Genomic DNA, 9997 nt, shown 5'->3' with positions numbered 1-9997 from the left:
TTGTGCTTTTTTTCTTCTTATTTTGGTTGGTGGTGGAGGAAAGACAGATTTTCGGTTTAGTTTTTGCTATATGCTTAATTTTCCGTTTGCAACCTGTATCAAGCTAGAAATTTGTGTTCTGTTTTCCTTCTTTTGCGGTTTTATTCCTGATGATCCCTTGTAATCATATTTGCACTTCCCATTTGCTCTGCTACCTTTCAATTTGTGTTATGTACTCCTCACTTTGCTGCATGTATCCAGAAATCCTCAATCAAACTCTCCACATCACTTAGTGTTGCAGCAACTAATTTCCTTCAAATGTAAGTCATCAACAATCATATATCTTTCTAGTCTTGCTACTCATCCAACCATATATCTTCCTCACACCCTGGTTTGGCATACTATCTGCATCACTCTGCTGAAGGGCATCACTAGTTCTTGATGATAGTACAACAAACACAAGAATTAGTGCTTCTTTATCATAAAATTGTGATAATGAAATCCTAAACATCTGCTGCTAGCTACAATGCAGATTAATACATTTTTCCCTTTTTAATATTTCCTTTTAGGTTTTGTACCCAGCAACTGTGAATAACAAGATTTTAACTTTTAAATTATTATAATATAATTAATCCATGAGAATATCGGATGAGTAAAGGGTAAGACTCTGGTAGAGTTTCTGATGTCTGCATTTGCTTACCTTTCTACTAGCCTTTTGGAACGGGAATGTTTAACATTTGTTTGACATTGCTTGTATAGATCACTAGCTGAAATTCTTTATACTTAATAGAAATGTCTTTGATATTTTACGCTATATTGTGTCATATAGATGTAGATTTGTGTGAATGTTGCAATTTCCTTTCAAAAAGTAACGATAACCAATTCCATTTTAGCGCCTATGGGCAATGGCTACCATTTCCTACTGCACATTGTGTGTTCTGTCACATGGCATGGTTGAGATTTTAGTTTGAAACTGTTTATCCCCACAAACAAAAATATTTTAAAAAATAAATAAATTGTGCCGCTAATTTGGTAGCGAATAAGAGAAAGAACTTCAAGTTGCTGATGATGGTCTATACTCTATGTTACCCAACTGAACTCAATAGCATCTTCCTTTACAACTAGAAGAATATATAGTTAGACACTCATCATCTATAATTACAACCCAGAGGCAACAGCCACTACCTTTACCTAAAACCCAACCTCTGGACCCTTTGTCAGCCCCATTTGTACCGTGGTCTACCTGTGGCGTCCATCTCCAAGTCATGTTGTCGAGTAGGCCACCTCACTATCAGGGAGGAAGACAATTCTCTTCCAGCTAAGCTTGATAAATAGTCTTCTGCCATCCAAGACAGTCTTGACATTACACTGATTTCTAAATGGGGTAGAGTGAAAGAGTAGGAGAGGAATTGCAAAGTAAACTAAGTGTTTAGTTTCTTTCAATTGGGTCACTCAGACTTGTGATTGTTTACATAGTTGTTGTTCACAGAAGACTTTTGATATGATAAGTTTTAATAGATCAATGATTGATGATCCAAGATCTTGTAGAGATACACATAATAACTGGCCGAAACTTAGCATTTCGATTCAATCATGGTCACAACAGCGTTGACTAATTGTTCTCATGTTGTTCTATGGTTGTTACCTTATCATTTATCATTTCAAGGCTCTTGAGCCTTTGTCATTCTAAACAATTTGAGGAGGAAAAGAACTTAATATTTAAAATTTATTGGAATCTGATCAATTTGGATTCAGGAAGCCACATTATCAGCAATAATGTTGCCAGATGTAATAAGCATTAATCTTATTTTGTTGCCTTGTTCAAGCCTTTTAGGTTTTTTTTCTGGTGGTGCTTGAGTATGTAGTCGGTCTATAATGTGCCATCCTTATTTATTTATTTATTTATCTTTTACTCCTTTTTAACAGAACATTTCTAGAGACAACATCATCTTGCACTAGCCATGAGCATTCTTCCCCCCCCCCCCCTAATTCATACTTCTATAGAGGATGGGTAACATGCATTCTTTATAAAGGCCACTCTTTGTTGGGCTAAGAGTCACCATTACCCTAGCTTCTTAGAAATGGCTTTATAACCAAGATGGTCCTCCCAGTCTGGTGCATTACTTCACTCTTTTTTACCTCTTGTTGATTCTTAATAGATGCACACATGCACACTTATAATTTTACTCCATATTGTACTTGTCCTTTGTACTTTTCCAAGGCTAATATGTACTTGTCTTTTGTCCTTTTCCAAAGCTAATGTATACATGAATACTAGGTTTTGAAACTAAGAAATAGAACTCAAGAAAAAACAGTTTTTGAGACACGACTTGCATCATTCCAGTAAATTGTAATTAAGTCTGTCATTTGGTGATTTCATTAGTGGTAAATTGTAATTAAGTCTGTAATTTGGTTTTGCTGAGATCATTGGTGGTTGTATGCACATCGATTGTAGCATGGTTTCGTCTTCACTAGCAAACAAACTGCTGATGTGTTGAAACCACATGAGAGTGATGACCCGTACTTGGTACTTTTCACAATGAAATCCACAGTTTTCTTCCCCTTATTCTTATCTACTTTCCTGAGATTTAGATCAAGGATTTTTTTTTCCAGGTTCTTTGCATATGTAGATGTTGCTGCAAGCATCATTTCTCTGGTTTCCTTGGGCATTGTTCTCTTCCTTCGTCATCGATTGACTTACTTTATCCTGTTTTTGCTTCATTTGGTATGGCGGCTTAAGCGGATTGTAAATTTCTTTTCTTCTTAATGCATGGGTTCATAATTAAATTTTGTATTATAAAATTCGATTGCTCTCTCTCTCTCTCTCTCTCTCAGGTGATTACAGTATTGGTGATAACTGCTTGTACTGGAGCAGGTGCAGACTGATCTGTTACTCATAATCAAATAAATCTTAATTTACTTCACTCACTACAAAAAAAAATCATTTTTGTAGATTAGAATAACAAAATTGATTGCTTAACTAACTAGGTACATTTTTTTGTACACTGTAGCAAAACATATAACATTATGTTGTTTTGTTCCAGATTTAGAATATTCCTTATTAGCTTGTATTATATCTCCATACTTTTCTTCTTCATGCATCTTATTTTTTGTTTGTGCTATTGCAGCTTGGGGGCTTTAGGCTCAACTGTTTGTTGGGTTAGAGTTGTTTCCAACGAATTGTTGGTTCTTGGTGTTTTTCTGGACCGCTATTAAACCATACCTACCTAATTTCTTGATTTTCTTTCAGCAAGTTTTCTTACATTTTCACTCTTTTTCAACAAAATTATAAGGTGTGGGGAAACTATGCCTAGGCAATGGATTGAAAGTCGAAAGATCCAAATTTTCGTTTGTTTTGACATTGTAGAGATGAAGTCAAGAAATTTATAGAGCATGCATTTTCATTAATTGTTGTAGGAGATCAAATCCTATGCCCATGTGTAAAATGTGGAAACCAATTATGGATGACTAGAGATGTAGTATATGAACATATAGTGGTTGATGGAAGTTTATGGAATTATACAAAATGGAGTTTCCATGAGGAAGGTTTTTCTTCACATTCAATTACTCAAGTTAACACAGTGTTACATGATGAAAGTGAAACACATGATGTTACACATGTCATGTTAAATGAGATGCGTGGAAGAAATGTAACTGAATAAGTAGATGATAGCAACAGAGGTGACAATATAGAGGATGGAAGTGTTGAGGGAGATAAATTTGATCGATTGACTAACGATGCAAACAAAGAGTTGTATCTAGGATGCGTGGAATTCACAAAATTGTCGTTCATTCTTCGTATGTATCATATAAAATGTCTATGCAAGATGACTGACAAAGCATTCTCAATGATGTTAGAGCTGTTGTGTGATGTATTTCCCGAGCCAAATACTTTACCAAAAAGTATGTATGAAGCAAAAAAGATAATCAAGGACTTAGGGCTTGATTATAATAAAATTGATGCATGTCCAAATAATTGAATGTTGTATTGGAAGGGAGAAGAGAAAGCCGTAAATTGTAGCAGATGTGACACATCTAGATATGTATCTAAAGATAAGAAAATTCCGGCTAAGACATTATGGGATTTTCCATTAATACCAAGGTTGCAACGATAATATATGTCATCTAAAACATCAATTGAGATGAGGTGGCACCATGATGGTCGTACAAAGGATCATAGGTTGTGACATCCAGCTGATGCTCAAGCATAAAAAGAGTTTGATAAGTTGCATCCGACTTTTAGTGAAGAACTTCGTAATATCAGACTTGGTTTAGAAAGTGATGGAATTAGCCCATTCAAACTGCTGAGTGGAAAGTATAGCACATGGCCTGTTGTTTTGATGCCTTACAATTTGCCGCCATGGATGTGCATGAAGCCAGACTTTCTCTTTCTTACTTTGCTTATTCTGGGGCCCACCACGCCTAGGAAAGACATATATATATATATATATATATATCTACAACCGTTAATAGAAGAATTGAAACAATTGTGGGATGATGAGGTTATGACTTATGATGCATACAAGAAGGAGAAGTTTAAACTAAAGGCATGTTTGTTATGGACAATTAATGATTTTCCGGCTTATGCTATCCTGTCAGGTTGGAGTACTAAAGGGATATATGCTTGTCCATGTTGCAACAAAGATACTTCTTCTCGTTGGCTTAAATATGGAAAGAAACAATGTTATTTAGGTCATTGTCGATTCCTTCCCCAAGATCATAGATTTTGACGTGATAAAAGTAGTTTTGATGGTTTTGAGGAATATAGAGTGGTAGCAAAATCACCATCAAGTGATGAAGTTTTGGAGCAACTGTATGGGGTTAAGTTCCCTTCATTGGGGAAAGAAATTATTAAGAAGAATAGGAAAAAGAGGCAAAGGAAGTCAAAAAATCTTAAGCTTCCATTTAATTGGAAGAAGAAGAGTATATTCTTTGAATTACCATATTGGAGAACTAATCTAATTCGTCATAATTTGGACGTGATGCACATTGAGAAGAATGTATGTGAGAGTATCATTAGCACGTTGTTGAACCTCAAGAAAAAAACCAAGGATAGTGTGAATTCACGTTTAGATCTCAGAGAGATACAGATACGACCGGATCTTCATCCAAAGTTCATTGAGAGAAAGGACAAGGTGTTCTTTCCTCCAGCATGCTACACAATGTCATTACAAAAAAAAACACTTTTAGTGACGGTTTTTTCCGCCACTAAAAGTGAAAACAACCATCACCATTTGTTTAGTGGAGGTTTTATAAACTACCACAAATCCGACACAAAATCCACCGCAGCCATTTAATACCGGCGGTATTTGGTAATGCGCGTGTAATGTGAAAATAGTGGTGGTTTTCTGGAACTGCCACTAAAAATATATAACTACCGGCAATAAAAACCGCCACTAATAGGCTATTAGAGGGAAGTAGGGAAACCCAGCCAACCGACCCGGAAACCGAGAGGCCGAGACCCGAAGAAGAAGAAGCAGCGGGCCACCCGAGGGACGGGCGGCGAACCAGAAGGGAGATGAGGTGCAAGGAAACAGAACCGAGAAGACAAAGGAGGACGGAGGACCATCGGGAAGGCACACCACAGGAGCACGACGGGCAAAACCCAGGGGAGACGGGCCCAACCGGGCCCGCAGGGCGAGGGGGGGCCCGACCAACCACCGACCAAGGGGGCGGCAAAGGGACGCTCAAAGCCAACCCGAGCCACCGAGCGCCCCAAACCCCGGACGAACCAAAGACCCGCAAGCCGCACCGGAGCGGCGGACCGCGGAACCCGCACAAAAGGAGCACCCCCCCCACAGCCCGAGTGAGCGAGAAGAGAGGCACCCGGCAAACACCGAACAGCCAGACACCAAGGAAAGGCAGAACAAGACAACCAGACAGCAAGCGAAGGACAGACAACCAGAAACGAACAACGAACGACGGACAGATCAGAGTGGAAGGGGCCAGATCCATAACCAAGAAAGGCCCACCACAGGCCAGAGCAGAAGACAAAGGAGGACCAAGAGCCAAGCCAACCAGAAGACAGAGCAGCACCGAAAGCAAGAACCAGGGCACAAACCACAAGACCAGGAAAGGAACGCCAAGGGGAACCGAGAAGGGAGGCCCAAGCAGAAACACGAGAGCACCCCGAAGACCCGAACCACAAAGGACAACCAAAACGCAGCGCAGGGGAGGGAGGACACGAAACCACCGACCAAGAGGCAACGGGAGCGAAGAGGGCCCAAAGGGAAACGAGGACCCCCAAGGCCAAGCCACGCAGGACGCGAGAAAAGGAAGGAGGACCAAACAAGAAGCAGAACAGCAAGAAACAAAAGCCAAAAGACACAAGATAACACGGCAAAGAACGGAGCAACACAAGAAGACAGAGACACCAAGAACAAAGGAAAAGCCAGGAGACCAAAGGAGAAGAAGAGCAGGAGACGAGGGGGAAGGAGAGGGCGGCCGGACACAGGGAAAGGGAGGGAGAGCCCGGACACCCCAAAGGGAGACAACAGGGCAGAGGGGGCAGGAGCGAGGACCAACGGAGGGGAGAGACGAACGACCGGGAGAAGGGGAGGGCGCCAAGACCGGAACCAACCCGGAGAGGGGAAACGGGGGGCCAAGGAGGGGCAAGGAGACGGGAGGGCGAAGACGGAACCAACCCGGAGAGGGGAGAGCCCGACAGGGAAACAAAGGGGAGAGCCGAGCCGAGGGGGGGGAACGGACCAGGGAAGGAACGGAAGGAGGGGGACGAGGAAGGAGAGGACGACGAGAACCAAGAGAAGCGGCAGGAACCCGACGGGCAACCAAAGGGGAGAGAGGGGAACCGCCGGGGGGGAGAAGGACCAACAGGGCCAGCGGGAAGACGGAGAGAACCAAGAACAAAGGGAGGAGGAGGGACCCAAAGAAGACGGGAGACGAGCGGACGAAAGGGAGGAAAGAGGGGGGAGGAACGGGGGACAGGAGACGGGGAAAGCGGCCGAGGGGAGGGAAGAGACAAGGAGGGGGGACCACAAAAAGGGGGGAGGGGGCCGCCGGGGAAGGGGGAGAAGGGGAAGGGGAAGAGGGGGGGGGGGGGAGGGGGAGGGGGGGCCCGCGTAGGGCAGAAGGAGTGGGGGTGCCCGCGGGAGGAGGGGGCGGGGGGGGTGACAAGTTTAGCTTATTTAGTGGCGGTAATCTTGAAACCGCCACTAATACTGTGATAATTCGTGGTGGTAATAGTCAAAACCGCCACAAATTTGTGCTATTTAGGGGTGGAATTTACGTTAACCGCCATTAATTATCCATAATTAGTGGCGGATACCTCATAAACCGCCACTAATTCTACGTATTTAGTGGGTAATTTATTCCTATTTAGTGGCGGTTTTATGTTTACCGCCACCAATTAGATTACCAATTAGATTATTATTATATTTTAAATTTGCCCTGTTTTTGGCATTTATTCCTAAAAACAGTATAAATACATGAATAGAAAAATAAAAATCAAGAAAGCTAAAAGTATTCAAAGTACAAAATTTAAGAAAAATAATACCAAATACATATTAATCAAGTCAACTTGTGTACAAATATACAAAATTCAAGAACCAAATAAAAAAAGTCAAATGAAGAGTTTTAACCAAGGGATCAATATTCAATACATCAAATTTCTGCCATAAAATAGTAGAGTTAAATCAAGCTCCAAATCCTCCAATGGAACCCTCGTCCACTAGCATCTCTGAAATCAACTCAAGCAAGATCAAATTCTACACTTCCAATCCTGAAGTGTCCTCATGAGAAGTATTGAAATGCACAAAAGAGACAATTAGAAAACAACTAGTTTGGAAAGTTGGGGAGGCATATGTAAATAATCAAAGTTGATAGGTGAAAGTAAAATTACACCTTGTCAAGTTAATTATGAGAGAGACAATTAAGAAGTTCAGAATTAGGCAACTTTCAGTACTGGCACAACATTAGCTCATTTAATATCAACTTGTTTCTAGGAAAGATGAGATAAAGATAATCATTAGCTCATTTAACCATGTTTTTGGTAACGAACACCTAGTTTTGCCCCCTTTATTCATTGGTAACTTCATTGGAACACATCAATACTGCATCATCAGTACTTCTAGAGCATCTATAGTGAGTTCTTCCCATATCCAAAGAAATTTTTTTCCTCCCAACTAGTTTAGACCCCCTGAGATCTTGCTTTTTCACCCAACAAGGCTGGCAAGAGCAAGTTCTTAGCCATGGTGAGAATTCAGTTTAGTCGGATTGGTGTTGTCCAGTCATCACCTTGACGATGGGAAGCCTAGAGGGTCCTCAATCAACCAAATTCTTCATTAGTTTGAATAACACTATGTTCAAGTTCAGATTCGATTGTAAGCAATCCAAATTTCTACTTCAAAACCTCCAAATCCCTAAAACTACCCTCCCTTTTACTGTTTACCTTTTTTGAAATGTTAGTTCACCAAAACTTTACAGCAGCCCAAATTCACTAGTAGAATCCATTCAAATCCCAACTTAGCACCTCCACATCATATCCTACACTAAGTCTGCCTCTAACCTATCCAACCATAAAAGACATTAAGTATCCTAATCCATCCTTATTATAATTCTATAACTTTTCAATTACTTTATGTCTAAATACCAAAACCCATACATATTTGTTTTTGGGAAAGATGAGATAAAGATATAAACCATGGTAAAAGATAAAATTACCTTTCCTTGCACTTCTCCAGAAATTGGGCCAAGGATGCTTTGCGAGCTTGTGGCACAGCTACAGAACCAAAATTTTGATTCAATCAGTTTGTTAGGATAAGTAGACAGTATCTACAGAGTACATTATCAAATGCAAGTTGCAACTAAAGTACAAAATTTGCCCAAGAAAGCTATACTGAACCTACCTGCTGGCATGAGAGTTGTAGCAAGAGATGCTATAGGAGCGACCACCACTGAAGCATCAGGTTGGCTACTACTGTTGGGGGATATCAAAGTTTCTTTGGATTTTGTTGTCATCGCTTCATCATTGTTGCTAGACCCACTACCTGATTGAGCACTAGAATAGGAAGTAACAGAGATTGGGCTTGGAAACCAGAGCAAAGCATAGTTGGAGTAGACTGATTGCCATGAACACTGTGAAACAACATTGGCTTTGATGTTGGTGCTAAAACTTCTGAAGCCCTTTGGTTGATGCTCATGGAAGGTACATTTCCAACCAAACACATGATCGCCCAAGCCTACATATATATTACAGTGAATTAGACTTTAAAGAATTGCGTTTGTCTCTGTATATGGGTTTATGCTTGAGGAAGAAAGATGCAAAAAAATACCTTCTCAGGAAAAACATCCTCAAACACATTTACAATACCAGCATAAAAGATGGTCAGTTGAGGCCCTATGGGTTTTGAGATTTTCCAACAAAATTAGTTGACTCAGTTTAGCATTCAAAGTGGAAAGTAATCTGAGATAAGAAATTAACAAATAAGAAATAAGTTATTACCTTGGATCAATTGAACTAGAAGCAAGAATCACAGAATGTGAGGTTGAAATAGGAAGCCCTCCAACTGGTTGTTGCTTCAAAGTAGCAAGAATCAAGTTTTGGCTTGTGGTAGTAGCACCATGAGTCTTGAAGAAAGGGTTGCCCATGGAAATAGAGAAAGTTTGGTTGGAGATAGGAATGCCCCCAACTTCATGTGGACGATGGACATCAACATGTTGAACAACATAAGTGTTCATCGCATTAGGAGTACCCACTTGCTTATCAAAACTAAAGTTATTCTGCACACCATAGAGAATTGCAATATTAGATCTATTCGAACTACACGGAGGCTCTGAACTTTATAAATCTTTAGACACGATTCATGCAACATTCAGATCGAACCTGAACTATGCTAGCATTTGGCTTGTGATTAGCATCAAAAGTATCTACTGTAGATATTGTAAATGCAGAATTCATCATTCGATCAAATACCATCCTCTTTGCCCTTTCTTCTTGGGCAGCTTTGAAAGACATGAACTGAGGCAGGGCAAACACCTTGTTTCAGAAAGGCCACTGCAT

General features: G+C 40.6%; 1 pseudogene; it reads right to left on the bottom strand.

Annotated features, from left to right (window-relative positions):
* Window positions 1–8654: 8654 nt before the first annotated feature.
* LOC149005051 (protein TIFY 6B-like) lies at window positions 8655–9997 on the bottom strand (annotated as a pseudogene).

The sequence above is a fragment of the Hakea prostrata genome, chromosome 9, assembly GCF_041222555.1.
Source record: "Hakea prostrata isolate BN-2017 chromosome 9, UWA_Hpros_2, whole genome shotgun sequence".
Lineage (NCBI taxonomy): Eukaryota > Viridiplantae > Streptophyta > Magnoliopsida > Proteales > Proteaceae > Hakea > Hakea prostrata.
Note: the sequence above shows the minus strand (reverse complement) of the source record. Positions and strands in the feature narration are given on the sequence as shown.